Below are 16,349 nucleotides of genomic sequence, written 5' to 3' on the forward strand. Positions count from 1 at the left end.
CATTAAACCTTTTTTATATTTTTAATTTTATAAAAAAAGTATATAAATATTATGAATTTAATTTTTTAAAGAAAATATATAAATATTTTACAATTTGTAATATTATACAAATATATAATAAGAACAATTTGGTCAAATATATTCCAATAATCTTTTATTCCTTTAACCAAACACGGTAATCTTACATTCCTGCTAAACCAACCAAACACAAAATACAACATTCACAGTAATCTTATTCCCTGGTAATCTTTTATTCTCACTTGTAATCTTACATTCCTCAAACCAAATTATTGTATTTTGTATATTTGTATATTTGACCAAATTGTTCTTATTATATATTTGTATAATATTACAAATTGTAAAATATTACAAATATATAATAAGAACAATTTGTCAAATATACATTCTATTATTAAGATTAAATTACATTAGGTAAATGTAGTAATGTATAATACACTACCCCTGAACAAAATTTAAGTAACCTATATCGGTGATAACTAATTATAGTCTCTTTGTATTTTGGTTATTATTTTTTAATTTTGTGAATTAGTCCATTTAATTATTTAAATATATTAGACACTACAATTAACTGGTAATAAAAGATGTGATAATTGATAAAATTAGTATAATTATATATTTGATCCTCAATATTTATACATTTTATTAATTTAATCATAAATTATATTAAATTTAATTAGACTGATATTGGAAGATTTTTTTTAATTTTAATTTAATATTTTACCCTCCAATTAGGTCACCACCTAAATAGAGGGAAAATAAGTTAGTGAAAGAAATGATGCTGGTGATATTCGAACTTATGACTAATGTGTTGGACTCCACGTGCTTGAACCACTCGACTTGTAATAAAAATTGTTGATATTTTACGACAAATATATATTCTATAGATACTGTTTGCTGATGATATAAAAAAGAAGTTACACAACTAGTTCGGAGACTCGAACAAAGAGATTAAGAAAATGTGTAAGTGTCCCACCCCAAAATTCTAAGGTAAAATTTATTTTAATTTAATTAAGGGACCAAAATAGGCAGTTTTAAAAGATTCTGGATCAATTTCGTAAGTTTGGGAAGTTTGAGAACTTAACCCTGAATTTTTCCATTTTTTTATTAGTGGAAAATAAAAAATGGGAAAAATTGTGGCTAGAAGGCTTGAACCTGTGACCTAAGGGATAACCACCCATGCCTTAACCATCTAACCTAAGTCAATATTGATTATTTGAAGTAATGATTTTTTATTTTTTATTTAATATTTAATATATTGGGTGTTAACCCATTTTATTAAAACACCCCACGGTGCAGTGAGCAAACCCCCAAAACCCATTCTCTCACTAAACCCCATACACGACGCCTCCGATTAGCCAACTCCAGTCGACGGTGGAGTGCACCGCCACGTCCATCGTGTTCGGCAACAACCGACGACCTCAACCCAACCATTAGACCCCCGAAGTCGGCCGCCGTCCATCGATAAGGAGGAGGAAACCGTTCGATCCCTCAATCATCGTTCATCTCCACTGCTCGTCGATGAGAGTCACCGTTGCACCTGTCCAGCGCGACTGGTAATCCCGGTCACTTGCCGAGTGGTTGTGTTGTTTACCGATGACGAACGGTTGAAATCTCATCGGGAAAAACATATTTTTCACTCCTCGATTTTTCACCTTTTTCGGCCACTCCAGACGCTGGTGAGCCTCACGCCAGTCATAGTTGTACTTCCCAGGAGATTATGATCGAAACCCAACTGAAGTCGTCATCCACCGTCGTCGTTAATCGATTATTTTGTTGTGTTTTGGTTGGATTTTTATTGAATTTGATGGATTTTGGTAAGTGGACACGCGTGGATCAATCAACTGATCACCCCGACCCCGTTACCACTACCACACGTCGCCACGCACCATCGCGTGTGTGTGGGCCTTTTCCCCTAGCCTTGGCTCCTTCTAGAACAGTCCAAGTGGACCAAACAAATCCAACTCAGTCTGAACTGGTTTGTTTGACTCGATCAAGTCAACCCTCTTGAGTCAACCCGAACCAGTCGGACCCGTTGACCTTAACCCGAACCGTTGACTTTGACTTTGACCAATTTGACCATTGACTAAAAAGTTAAATTTTCGAAAAGTCATATTTTATATTTTTCGACTTCCTGAGTCTGAATCTGAAGTTGTTTTGCCAAATTCAATCATGGTAAGCTATTTTTCGGCATTTTATCTCCCGATTCAATACGAAATTTCAAGTTCAAATTTCGTTTCTAATGTAATTAGTTTTGCCATGTATCCGAGACATTATGGGACATGGAATTAAAGTTCGAGGGCGATCAAATGGAGTTTAATTGGTTAACTGTTATGGTTCAAAAATTGAGGTAATACAATACTACCTTATGTATGCTTTATGTAACATGTTGGCATTGGTTACTGCATAGATGAATATGTTTGGATACATGTGTGCAATTAATATATTTCTAAACTCGATCCAAATGCGATGAAAAGTAATTAAATTGAATAAGATTTAGATTACATGTATAAGACACTAGAAGACTGATAAGAAATAATTTCATGTTCAGTGATTAATCGATAAAGCAATCAACCTTAGAATCTTTAAATTCTAATTATTTTTCGTTAAACGTTTTAATACCGGAATCATCTGGTTAAAAAATTATAAAATTACCCTTATGAGTAAAAACTGGTCCGGACTGACCCTGATAGTGAAAGTACCATGAGAATTCATATTTAATCCGAAAAATCATTGATTCACCTGTTAAATTTCTGATATGTTTGGAAAGTCGCTGATAATCAGATCCTAACATCTGAAAAGGTACAAGACCTAGAATTATTGATTTATCAACAAATAGCTGAAGATTAAAACAACAAGAGTATTATTTATGTTTGAATTGTTCAGAAAATTGAATTAAATGAAAAACTGAATTAAAGAAAATGACCAAAATACCCCTAAAGTGTAAAATGACCCAAAGTACCTCTAATTCCTAAAATGACTAAATACCCTCAAGCTCCGAAATGAATAAATCAATATCGAATACCAAAATAACCTAGAATTTCTATTTCCTGAGTGAACACTATGAGGCTAAATTACCAAAAGTACTTTACACGTCTGAACTACTCAAAATGACTATATTATATAACAAAGTTGAACTGAATGGAAGTAATGTACGTATCCAAATCGTTGAAACGATCCAATTACTTTGGAAACTCCAAAATAATCGGGATAAACTTGAATACTAAATGACCTAAGTACCATCTATGTCCTAGAATTTAGTGGATGACTTGGATAAGTCTGGAAATGCTGATGAACTTATATGTTGTATAGTCCATAAGGGTTGGGAACCCCAAATCAAGCACATCGACATTTCTTGATACCGTTGTAATGCAGAATTGAAATAAATACCATAAGGTCTATTCAACAATGATTATGAAGGTGATCAGTTCAACTAGAACAATCATTACTAAGAAATGAATAATGGTGAAGTACCTCGGTCTGAATGATTGACAAATATCACAGTGTTGGGATTGGATAGTTAATTTGACTCAAAATTATGATAATTCGATATAAATCCTAAATTCTATAAATTATTGTTTTACTCTCATTGGGTTAAATTATTAAGAATTCTTCAAGAAACCAAAATGTATAAAATGCCTCTGCTTGCCTGAATAATGGAATCACTCCTGTCATATCTAAAATCTCAAGTAACTCTTATGTAAAAGATTTTGAATACCGTCCTAATTACTTAGTTCCTCCGAAAAATATTTGAATACTATATGATCTTGATAAATCACTTTTCGAATGACTGATGAATATGCTAGCTATCAAACCCTTTCTATAGGGATCTTATTTCTAGAATCCTATAAATTTACAAAAGTTTCATGGTTCCCTACCTGATAAATACCAAGTACCTCTGAAAAATCAATGAATCCTCTAGTGTGTTCCATATGTGCTATATGATTGTTTTATCTGTTCTGAAATGTGATTTACCGAAGTTATTGATTTACTATTTATGAACTATGGCTACATGATATGTGCTCTCTGGTTACCTACTTTCACTGGAAAAATATAATCATTCCTGATTTATGGATCATGGAATCTACTGTTTACTGTATGAACCAATTATTGGGATACTGTTTGGGTAGCATTCTTGAGTATGAAGGTTCAGCTCTTATCAAGCTGATAATTCCTTACGGACCTAATGTATTACTTGGGTAGGCTCTAAGGCCCAAAGACACTTCCTTAGTATGGGGACTGTATTTTAGTGTACGGATGGAGGACATTTATATGATTTAAATAACTACATTGTCATTTTTACAACATTCTACTGGATCATGATTTTGATATTAAAGTTACTACTCAATCTAATTTTTACTGGATATTGTATGAGTAGGAGTCTGGAGTACGGAGTTCAGCTCTGATCAAGCTGGTAAATCCTTACTGACCTAAGAATACCCTTGGGTAGGCCCATAGGCCCCAAGGTACTCCCTTAGGGTGGTACCTTTGTTGTGTACTTAGAGTAAGTCCTTATGGATGCAGTTCTCGGGAAGTTGAATATCAGTGTTCGGTTGGAGGGTAATATTATGGTTTTAAAATATGTTTTAAACTAATGATGTTTTAAATGATCTATACACGTTTCTTTATTTTGTTGGAACACACTAGACTCCCCAATTTAATCTTCTGAATATGTCTTTTTGAATACTTCATTCGAAATGTGAATCAATGTTTGTAACTGAAGATTTAGCTAATGAAATCTGAAATCGTCGATAGAATTTGATAATGTTTGTCCCACTAAGGAAATCTATGTTTTACCGTATACCTAATGACATATTGTATTCATATGGTAGTTCTTTATTACTGAGCTTTCCAAAACTCACTTTGTTACTTATCATTTCAGGTTAAAGAGTTTGATTATGTGCTTATACCGACATCAGTAAAGGAGTTCCACCAGCGTTGCTTGCGGAGTACGGTGCATGTAATTAGGGGGCATGTATGTTGTGTTCTATTTTTATATTCGAGTATAAAACGATATTAGTGGAGTTTATCCTAATATATAAATAATTTTATGAATTTGTATTTTATCTATAAATTATTTTACAGTTTTAAATGGATTAACAAAAAATTTAAAATTTCCTGGATTTTTACTGTGGGTCGCTAACACCTCAGATCGGATCGGGTCACCTGTCTTCGTTCTGAGGCTGTTACGGTAAGCAATTTAATCACTATACCAAATTAATTTTCTAATTATATACATAATCATTAAAATAATTATTTTTAACTTAATTAATAATTTAAGTTTTTATTAAAAAATAAATTATAACTTAATTTATTTTTAATAAATTTAAGATTGAATCTATTAAGACTATTATAAGTTTTTATCATTATTGAGATTGTATGTGAATGTTTTAGCGTTCGAGTAGTATGCATAAATATTGTTTCTACTCCCGATTGTAAGAATAGATAGCATGTTTATCTTTTATATATAATATTTTTTGTTTAGTTTTCCTTATATACATATGTATATATATTAAGTTATAAAAGTGTTCGAGTATAGAATTAAATAGTTCTCTTATTTATTGTGTTACAAACAGATAAATTATGGAGAGCAACTCAGACAAAAAATTATAAATTATTTTATAAAAGGAAAAAATTAATTATAAAATTATAAAAAATAAAATTCATAATAATATAAAACAATATATTTAAAAGATTAAGGTAATTTTATTAGTCATTTATTATTCATGTATTCATTGTACAATATGGATGGTTATTGAAATTTAAGATTTTAAAATATATACAAACTAACATTGATCAAATTAGAGCATAAGACTAACAACAAAATTTTACTGTTTGACAAACTAGTTTATCTTAACAACAATTTTAATTATTATTGATGTCAATATTTATCACAACAAAAGTAAAATTTTAAGTGACAAGTAACTTTATTCTCACAATAAATATCAAATAATAGTAATCACTTTATATATCGTTATTATCATATCATTTCTCGCCAAGGAACAAATTGTGCCAATTTGTGTATTCTAATAGTGTCAAAATTTTTATTACAGTGAAATTTGTATCAAAATTATATACTTATAGTGAGAATTTAATTGTGAGAAAAATATAATCATCATAGTTATTATTATAACAGCTAAGAAATAAAAATACATCACACTTATTTTTATTGATAGTGTCGTACAAAATTTTTGTCATCAAAAGTTTAATATTTATAACAAAATTACTAATAGTCACTATCAATTTACCAATAAAAATCTTTACTCTTGTAGTGATACTTGTGACGTAATTTAAGATTGTCACAAGTATACTATTATAAAATGGTAAACTTACTAGTGAAAAAAATGTTATTGTCACAATTATGAATAATAACAATGATCACTTAATATGTTATAACTATTACATCGTTTCTTGTTTAAAAGGGTGATGTTAATTTAAGCATTTTATTAGTGACTAAATACAAATAGGACATAACTATTCACTTTAATAGTGATAAAACATATTGTCGTCACAAATCATCAACTAAGACTAGTGACAAAAACAACTATCGTCACAAATCACCAACTAAGACTATTGACAAAAAAATATCGTCACAAATCACCAATTAAGACTAGTGACAAAAACAATTATCATCACAAATCACCAATTAAGACTAGTGACAAAATGTTTTCATCACAATTATGAATAGTAATAGTGACTACGTAATATATTGTCACTATTATGATTTTTTCTTGGAAAAATAAGTTGGTGTAAATTCAACAATTTTATTAGTGATCAATTGATAATGACAACTTGTGTTGGTCACAATAAAACACTATTAGTGAAGAATTACTTGTGATGAGCTTCAAAGTTGTCATAATTATTATCTAAATAATGATAAAATAAAAATATGTCACAATTACTCATGTTAAAAGCGATAAAAATGATTTTCGTTATAAATAACATATTTTCTGTGACGAAAATCTTTAGTGTTATGATTAAATAATCACTAAAAAATCTTAAATCTTATAGTGCGGGTCGGATATTTTTGAACACCCATAATATATATATATATATATATATACCAACTCTATAAAGTTGTATCAATCAAAATCTGTCGAATCCATGTCACTCCAACTAATGAAGTAAAAATAGAATTAACATGTCTTAATTTCCTCCATAGAGAATAGTGAATGATCGAGTGTTTAAGTGTGTGTTGTGGCACGTAATTTTGTCCAAGTATACACAATCAAAGCAAACAATATAGTAGTAAGTGAGTTATTGTCTCCACAGGGATTGGTGGAAAATTTTGATGATTGCTATAGCTAGAACTAGGTGTCCTTAACTAGTCCCAAGATTCTTGTCTAATGGTATTCACAAAGGAAAAACAAGTAGTAGCAAACAGATGGAAAAAGGTATGGCCGAGGCAAGAAAAATTGTAAAATGAAGTGAGTAGAAAAGTTTTTTCGTGGCGAGAAAAATATGCAAAGGTAAACAAATAAAAATTGTCAAGGCAAAGAAAATGTTTAGTTCAATATATTCTGAAAAACCTCACACAATCAGACCTCTAACGGAGCACTTGGGTTGGATTCGCTAAGGTAAAATATTATTATATGCTTATGATGATTTAGTATGTTATGCATATGCTTCCTGGCAGAATTTACTAGAATGTTCCTAGAACTTTTGCTACGGCAATACTACCCAGCGTGAACTGTAACCCTTATTTTGTTAAACTATTAATGCAGTAATACCAATCAATATAAACTGTAGCTCTAGCCTATTTACTCAAGCATTTACTTAGTTCCATTGTTCATATAGATCTAACCTAACTCTTTCGAATATTAGGTATCAACTCCTAGAAAAATGACAATCTTTCAAAAGCTCTTACAAATACTAGGAATATTTTGCCGTGGAACCAGATAATCTTTCAAGAGCTCTTACAGTGCCATGGTAAAAGATTAAAACAGTGAACAAAACAACATTTAACAAAAACATACTTAATCATTCATTAACAATCAAATAAAGTATCATTCAAGCATTTCCAACACTAAATAAAACAGTTTATGGTATGGCAAACATTATCCCAAAAATAATCTTTAAATACAAGCCCTTAAATGATATAGAAATAAAGAACAAGAGGAAGAAAAACTCCTAGAACAGAGCTTTACTGTGACATCAGACCACCACCATGATTGCTCCAACGGTCAGCCTTTCTCGAGGGCCTGGCCACTACTCCGGCGAAGCCTGGCTATGGAGGGCACCAAGGATGGTCGAGTAGGGGACGGTGAAAAAGGATGTGTTGTAGCCATCTTTATGTAAGCCTCACTTTTAGGGTATGTTCTCTCATATTCGTTTAGGGTGGTATAATGAGATATCTATAGTGGAAATTTCTAGGGTTTAGTGCCTTTGAAAATTCCCTAAATACCCTTATTTCATTCCCATTGTGTGAATAATATGGGAGCTAGCAGTGGTCCCAAATTCCTTAACAAGGGAAAGGTTTCACGTGAGGTGTATTGGACAGCTAGCCAAGTGACGTCAGTAGTTCTGTCTTGTGTTGCATCAAACTTGTGAGATAAAAACTCGCATTGGCAAGAAAATTTGTTCCTTACTATCGCGTCTTCTGTTCCACTGGCCCTAGCAAATTAATTTGCCTTGACAAATAAATTCTTCTTCAGTCATTTCCTGCATCATCACAACCAACCCTTCTCCTCAATAGCATCAGTTTAGTCAAATAAACTTTGCCTCAGTAAAACTTATCCACCACATGCAAATATATCCTAAATGCAATTATATGCATCTAAAATATTATGCCAATGGCTTTTAGACAATCAATAACTTAAGTAAAAAGACCTAAAATATAGTCTTTTACGGAGTTATCACACCCCAAACTTAAGCTAGTGCTTATACTCAAGCAATGGATAATGAGTAATGATTAGATTTGGAAAAAGTAAATTACCTTTGGCCCGCTTAGCACACTCATGGACTTCATGGAACATAAATCCATCTTCAAGATAGACTTGGCATTTTTCAAACATTTTAAATTTTTCTCAACATCAGCACTTTGAAAGCACATGGGTTTGATTTGGAACGAACCATGTTGTCTTGGCTGTAATACCCCAAAAATTTAGACAATGACCAAAATGAAAATTTCGAAAGTTTGATGGTCAAAGTATAAAATTGGGAAAAAGTTTAGGGAATTAAGTGATAATTTCATAAAAATAATTTTATTCCATAAATAGATGGTTTACTCTTGAGAGTGGGGTTTTATAGAGATCATGTTTTTGGATTTGGAAATTTTAGTAAAGAAAAAAAAACTAGAAAGGGTTAAAGTCGGTAAGAAAATCGGTATTTCAGATCGAATTGGAATTTTACAAAAATTTGAAGGATGTTATAAATTGGTTGGAAATATTATTTTAATATTTTGGATCAGATAAATTTGGTTTGAAAATGTGCAAATTTTCATATTTAACCGAAACAGTGGAATTTAGTGACTAAAACGCAAGATTTGAAAATTCAAGGTGATTTTCGAAAACAAAAGTCAAAATAATTCATGTTTGAATTTGTAATATGATAATGATCAGATGGATTGGTTTTATGGTGAATATGGAGATTCATTAATGGCAAAAATGGAAATTCTTTTTGGATTGAATAAAAAAATGACATCATAATATATAATGACATGCGATAGATTTAATTATCATAAAATATCAATCATGGAAGAGCATTTCCAGCTTCTTCTTCATCCAAGGGCCGGCACCTCCCAGCTTGCAAGGTAGGTATTTTTGGTTTTGAATTTTGAAGCAATTTTGTTGAGAATTAGACTTCGGTGTAGTAAGCAAAATATTCTACTATCAATTCTCTACATTTTGACATGAATATTACTAGGGTTTCATGTTCAAGTTTATCTTGAGTTGATGAAGGGGATTTTGATTCTTGTGTTTTATGGGTTTTGAAGAGTTAAGTGATTTTAAAGAATTGATTGTAAGAATTGATTAAGAACCTAAGTGTAACATCCGCAATATCGGGTTAGTGACCAAATTGTAAAGTTTCAGAATTTGGTGACTAAAGTATAAGAATGAAATAGTTCAATGATTATTGGATATATATGATGAAGGTTATTTAGTAATTATTAAAGGAAATAAAGGGCAAAAGGGTTAATTGACCAAGAAATGAATTAAAAATGGGATTATAAATGCACGTGGAAAGGGAGAGAATTCTCCAGAGTTCTCTTCTCCTTTCTTCTTCTTCTTCACGTGGAAGCCAAGAGCCAAAGGTAAGTTTCTTTGTTTATAATTGAATTGTTGATTTTAAGGTTGAGTTTTAATTATTAGATGATAACTAAGCTTAAGGAAAGCTTAAATCATCTTAAAAGCAAAGGATGGTGGAGTTAGGAGAGATTAAAGATTTAGAGTTTACAAATGAAATCTTGGAATAAAGTTCATTTCTTAAATTGGAAGTTAAATTTGACTTGTCAATGGTTAAATTAAGAGATTTGGAGTGATAGAATTGGATTTAGAACATATAGAAAATTTGGTATGATTCTTGAATTACATATGGAAGATAGGATTTTGAGGTTTAAGATGAAATAAATGAATATAGATTGGTTTAAGTATGTGTACTAGAGTTAAGAATGAAAAAGGGGATGATATGAAGTGTTGAGCTGAAATGAAGTGATTTTCGAGCTAAAAATATGATTTCTGGGCAAGGGGAACCGATACCCCTTCAAACGAACAAAATTTCCAGAATGTCATGAGGGAATCGATACCCCCTTAGTAGGGAACCGATTCCCCCTAAAGGAAAATTGTAAATATTGGTTTAATAAGTTCGTTTAAGTTGCTAGTATCAAATTACAAGGTGTAGGTATCTAATAATTGTCTTAAAATGTATAATTATGTAGATTCAAAGCCTAAACGAGTTCCGGAATCATTGACAAGTAAGATCGATAAAAAGGGAAGATAAGAGATTGGAATGGACTAGTGAGGCCAGGTGAGTGTATATTAGTATTATATGATGTTAAATGGAAATAAGACTTGCGATGAGTCTATTTTCCATAGTAAAATGCATGAATTCATAAATAGAAGTATATATGTGTATGATTCATACGTGTTGACATGTATTGTATATATTTATTATATGGTTGATGTGAATGTGTGATATGTTATGATGATATAAACCATATGATATGATAATAAATTATATGAATATAAAAGATAAGTTATGTGATAAGATCTTTGATATATAAATGAAATATTACTACGTGAATACATGTTATGAGATAATTTAAGTAATAACATGAAAATATGGTAAAAGTGAGTTTATGAGAAAGGATATGAACTAAGTAAGCAAAAGTTACATAAATATATATTAACCAGGAGACTTGAACTTCAGTGATACTATGAGCATATAAGATAAGATAGAGGAGAAAGATTCATATGCTTAAATAAAATTATGATACATTAGTTGTATAATAAAAGCTATGGAGTGATATGAAATGATTATAGGAGTTGCACGAAATTGAGTTAAGTAAATAGATTAAATTGTACATAAAAGAAATAATAGAAGTAATATATTCAGGTTTATAAGTATAATGTAGGTTAGGTAATGTAAGTGTATACTAAGAATACAGAATAAGGTAGATGATATGATGTAAATTATATTATGAATTAGTGATGTAGGAATGAGATATAAATATGCAATAAAACTTATGTGTTATACGATAAATATGAACATATGAGAATAAGAGATTAGATAAGTGACTTGGTGATAAAAGCTATATGACCATGGATTAGGTAAATATGAATAATTTAAGTGATATGTAACTATGAGTATTTGAGTATGTATCCATGTGAGTTGTTTCATGAGGTTATATAAAATATTATACTATATGACTATGTGAGTATATGAAAAAGAATATAGGTACATGCAAGTTATATCGAAAGGAGTTGTGTAACCATGCTTGATATGTATTACATGTATGGGAATATAAGAGAATAAAGCATAAACTATATGAAAAGATATGATTCATGTGATGTGAACCATGTGAACATATGAGAAAGTGTATAAGTTATATGTATTACATGATATATGTGATTTTACAATAAATAACATGAGCTATGTGATTACATGATTATAAGAGATCAGACATGTGATAAAAGATAATTAATATGCATGTGTGAATATGAAATGATATAAATGACAATGCCCATGTTATGTCATGAGAGCTAGAGGTATAGTTGGCATGCCAAGAGTCGAGGGTCTATGTGGTCCTTCGGGACATATATGTATTCTTTGGAACATGTGTGAAGTCTGGTGAGACACATACTTGATCCTTGGCATATGTTTATGATTCTTAAGGAATGATATGTGGTCCTTCGGGACATATATGTATTCTTTGGAACATGTGTGAAGTCTGGTGAGACACATACTTGATCCCTAGTATATGTATATGATTCTTAAGGAATGATATGGTCCTTATGGACATTATTATATGGCACTACGGTGCAATTCTACGCGGCACTACGGTGCAATTCTATGTGGCACTTCGGTGCATTTATATGAGCTGTGGTGACAGCATTAGTGCACAACCTCCATAAACTCACATATCTATAGTTCTCACATATGTACATGGGCTAATAAAGAGATATAAACAAATATATGTTAGTGGTATGATAAATGTTATAGAAATGATATGATGTTGTGTGTGTATAGTGTTTGATTGAAAAGGTTAAGCATAAAAGTAGGTGATTACATGATAAACTGTTAATGATGAGTTATGTGTATGTATGTATTTACTGTAATTAATCTGATATGATTTTATATGATACGAAGAAAGCATGTAATTTGGTATAACATGATAGAACAGAACATGCATGTATTGATATATGTTATAAAGTGCATTATAAGTTTTTTTATGCCTCACTAAGTCTTCGACTTAGCGTGTGATTGTTTCACACGTAGGGTACAGAAGCAAGAAGAGAAGAGAAGAAGAGTAAGACAGGTCAGCACCTCCCTTACAAAATTTCAGATCATAAAATAGAGGATTTAAATGTTTTTGGTTATTTTGAGTATAGTTGGCATGTACTAATTGGTTGAATTAAATATGCTCTGATTGATTTTGGTTATTGTGGTCAGTTTATGTAACTAAACCTCTTTTACTTTAATGAAATGTTTTAAAAATTCTTTGAATTTTATCAAGAGTCAAAGTTTGAAAAGTCAATGTGACACCTCAGACTCGTATCCGGGTCGGGTACGGATTGGGGTGTTACACTAAGAATGAAATTAAAGAAAACAGTTTGGATTTTGAATATGGCAGTAGGTTCGAAAATTCACCAGAAATTATATAAAAATAAATTCGATGTTATTTTTATATATTTGTGTTCATATATCGAGCTAGTTTCGTTTAAAATAAGCGTGGATCAATTTCAAGGTGTATACAAAAAGATATGAATTTTAACCAAGGAAAGGCCAGAAAATTCGGACAACAGATTCTGCAAAACAGATTATGTTGGTCAACTTTGAAAATTCACCATAAATTGTACAGAATGAATTAGAAGGAGTTCTTTATATGGATAGATTCGTATTCGAGTCTAGTTTTCAAATGAATAAACGGAATTAAATTCTAGTGTGTATATGAAAACAGAATACTGATTCTTTAAAGGTAGTGCGAGTTGTCTGAATTCTGGAAAATTGATGGGTTGTTGTGTAAGTGTTATATAATTGATGTACTATACTGGAATTATTGGTATTAAGAATCTAAGTGATAAAATGGTGAAGGACCATTTTGTGTAAATTGGAAAAGTTGGTTCCAAGGTTAAAAGGAATTATTAAGAGTTAAGTATTCTGATAGATAATGAGTATAAAAAATATTATGGAGTTATTTTGGGACATATTTATGTTAGTATAATACTAACATATGTATTATTATGAATTTGTGAACTATACATATTATGATTGATTTGCGATTGAAGCAAGTGGGTTTATTGTGGACAATAGTGAGGCACAAATTTGGAAAATTATAAAGTGTCAAGGTGAGTGCAATACATACATGACGTTATACATGAATGTTTTATACATCATCAGGAAGACTTGCGATAAGTCGACCTTATTTATGTTGACATGATATTTATGTCATTTATCATATATTTGATATATTCTAAATATGTCAAAGGTTGAAAATATAATGCATTGATTATGGAAATTGTGATATTTTACCATGAATATTATTTCAGGTATGAACTGCCCAATGTTAAATTATGATAATATACTTTTCCATGGATGGATCAAATAAAATAGACTGTATGCCCAAGTCAATTATTGAGGGACAGAGTATAGTTGGCATGCCATAGAGTCCAGCAACAGGCTGCATACGGGATACACTAAAGGATACTTAGTATATATAGTGGGTACGACCTTATGTGCCATACGAGACTGTACTTAAGGATACCTAGTACAGATGGTGGACACGACCTTATGTGTCATACGGATTATGGTGGACACGACCTTATGTGTCATACGGATTAACACTACGGTGCTTATATTTGACTCGTGTACCCAGGGTCCTCAGGGTTGTATATTGGGCTATTGTCTATGGTATATGGTTATGGAATAATGGCAAGTGTATTGGTAAAATAAGCTTACGAGCTTATGGATTAATGGTAAGTATATTGGTAAAATAAGCTTATGAGCTTATGAGATAAATGGTAAGAAATTGTATATTATTTTGATCATGGTAAAATATTTGACTTGTATGTAACATGATCTTATGACATTTGTTTTTGACAATGAAATTCATGCATGAATTGTATTGCACTGTTTATTGTTTTAATTGCCTCACTAAGTTTATACTTAGCATGTGATGATTTTCACGCGTAGGTAAAATGGCAATAATTGAATAAAGAGTTCAAAGTGACATCAAGCATCGAGGAATATATTTCAATATAAGTAAAACATCTTATGGTGTAATTTAGTGGCATGTAATTTGATAATGTTACATTTGTTTTGTTGAATTAATTTGGAAACCAATTGGTAACTTGATAGTGATGAAAGGTTAATTTTTTATGAGTTTTATATGAAATTTTCGGAAGTTACTGTAGTAGTTATTGTAGCAATGAACAGTAACCACGTTTTAAGGAAAATTTCCAGATTACTAATGGGGTATCGATTCCCCATACAGGGAACCGATTCCCCCACTGTTCACGGGTACTGTTCATTGTTCACGAGTATTGTTCACTATTCATAAAAAAATATTTTGAATTAAATTGGTTACAATGAAACATGATTTATATGATATGAATTTTTTATAATATCATTTACCATTTTAAGGAAATAAATTTTAAATCGCTTTTGAATTGGAAAATGGTTTTATAAATTTGGGTGACATCTATAATCTGTATATGTATAATTATACGGGTTATGGGTGTTACATTTATTGGCATCAAAGCTATAGGTTTAGCCGATTCTAGGACTAAACCGAGGTTATTTTGAGTTAAAAAGTGTATACATACCACTAGGATGTCAAAAGTTACTGATATTTGTATATATACTGTGATGATGTTTATAGGGAGTAAAGTTACTCTTTATTAAAGTATGATGATTCTGACTATGTTCATATGTTGGAATTAAAGACAAAGGTAAGAAAGTTGAAAATATTGAAAGAAGGTCGAGATTGAAATCGACAAAAAGAGACCGACATGAATTATGTAAAACACCTTAGAGGGTGGATGTTGTAAAGGATTTTTTTCTCCAATTTGTGGAAGAAATGCCCAATTTTTAACAAAGATTCTAAATTAGAAGAATCGATTAAAACGTTTGAACGACTTACAAGAAAAGTCAAATCGGATGAGGATCCAGAGAAGATATATGAATCTAGTGAATGATTTTGAGGTTCTCCAGGTAAGCTTAAATAAGTAAGAAATATTTAAGCTAAGCATTAAATTGTTTAAAGCATTGTTGATTTGAGTAAGAGGAAATAAATAAGCAGTAATAAGTTGTTCGCTAAAAGTTTAAAGAAAGTTGAGTTATTTGTGAATCAAATAGTTATGAGTTGGATTTAGAATAAATATCAAGTCCATAAAATTTGATAGAGTTACCTTGTGAAGGTAAATATGAGGAAATGGATTGTCTAACCTTCCATGCTGTAATGAATTATTGTATAGATTGAGATGGATTCTCAAGAACTTGAAAATTGTCAAGTCCGTAATGATAAGAAAAAGGAGTAAATTTGTTTACTAGTGTGAATTTAACATTAACTACTATGAAGTTATTGCTACATTTTGTCAAGTCTTCTTTAAATGACATGGACATTTAGACTTTTATTTGAGATGAAAAATGTTTGAACTATTTGAAAATATTAT

The sequence above is a fragment of the Hibiscus syriacus genome, unplaced genomic scaffold (assembly GCF_006381635.1).
Source record: "Hibiscus syriacus cultivar Baekdansim isolate YM2019G1 unplaced genomic scaffold, ASM638163v2 tig00000778_pilon, whole genome shotgun sequence".
NCBI classification, from domain to species: domain Eukaryota; kingdom Viridiplantae; phylum Streptophyta; class Magnoliopsida; order Malvales; family Malvaceae; genus Hibiscus; species Hibiscus syriacus.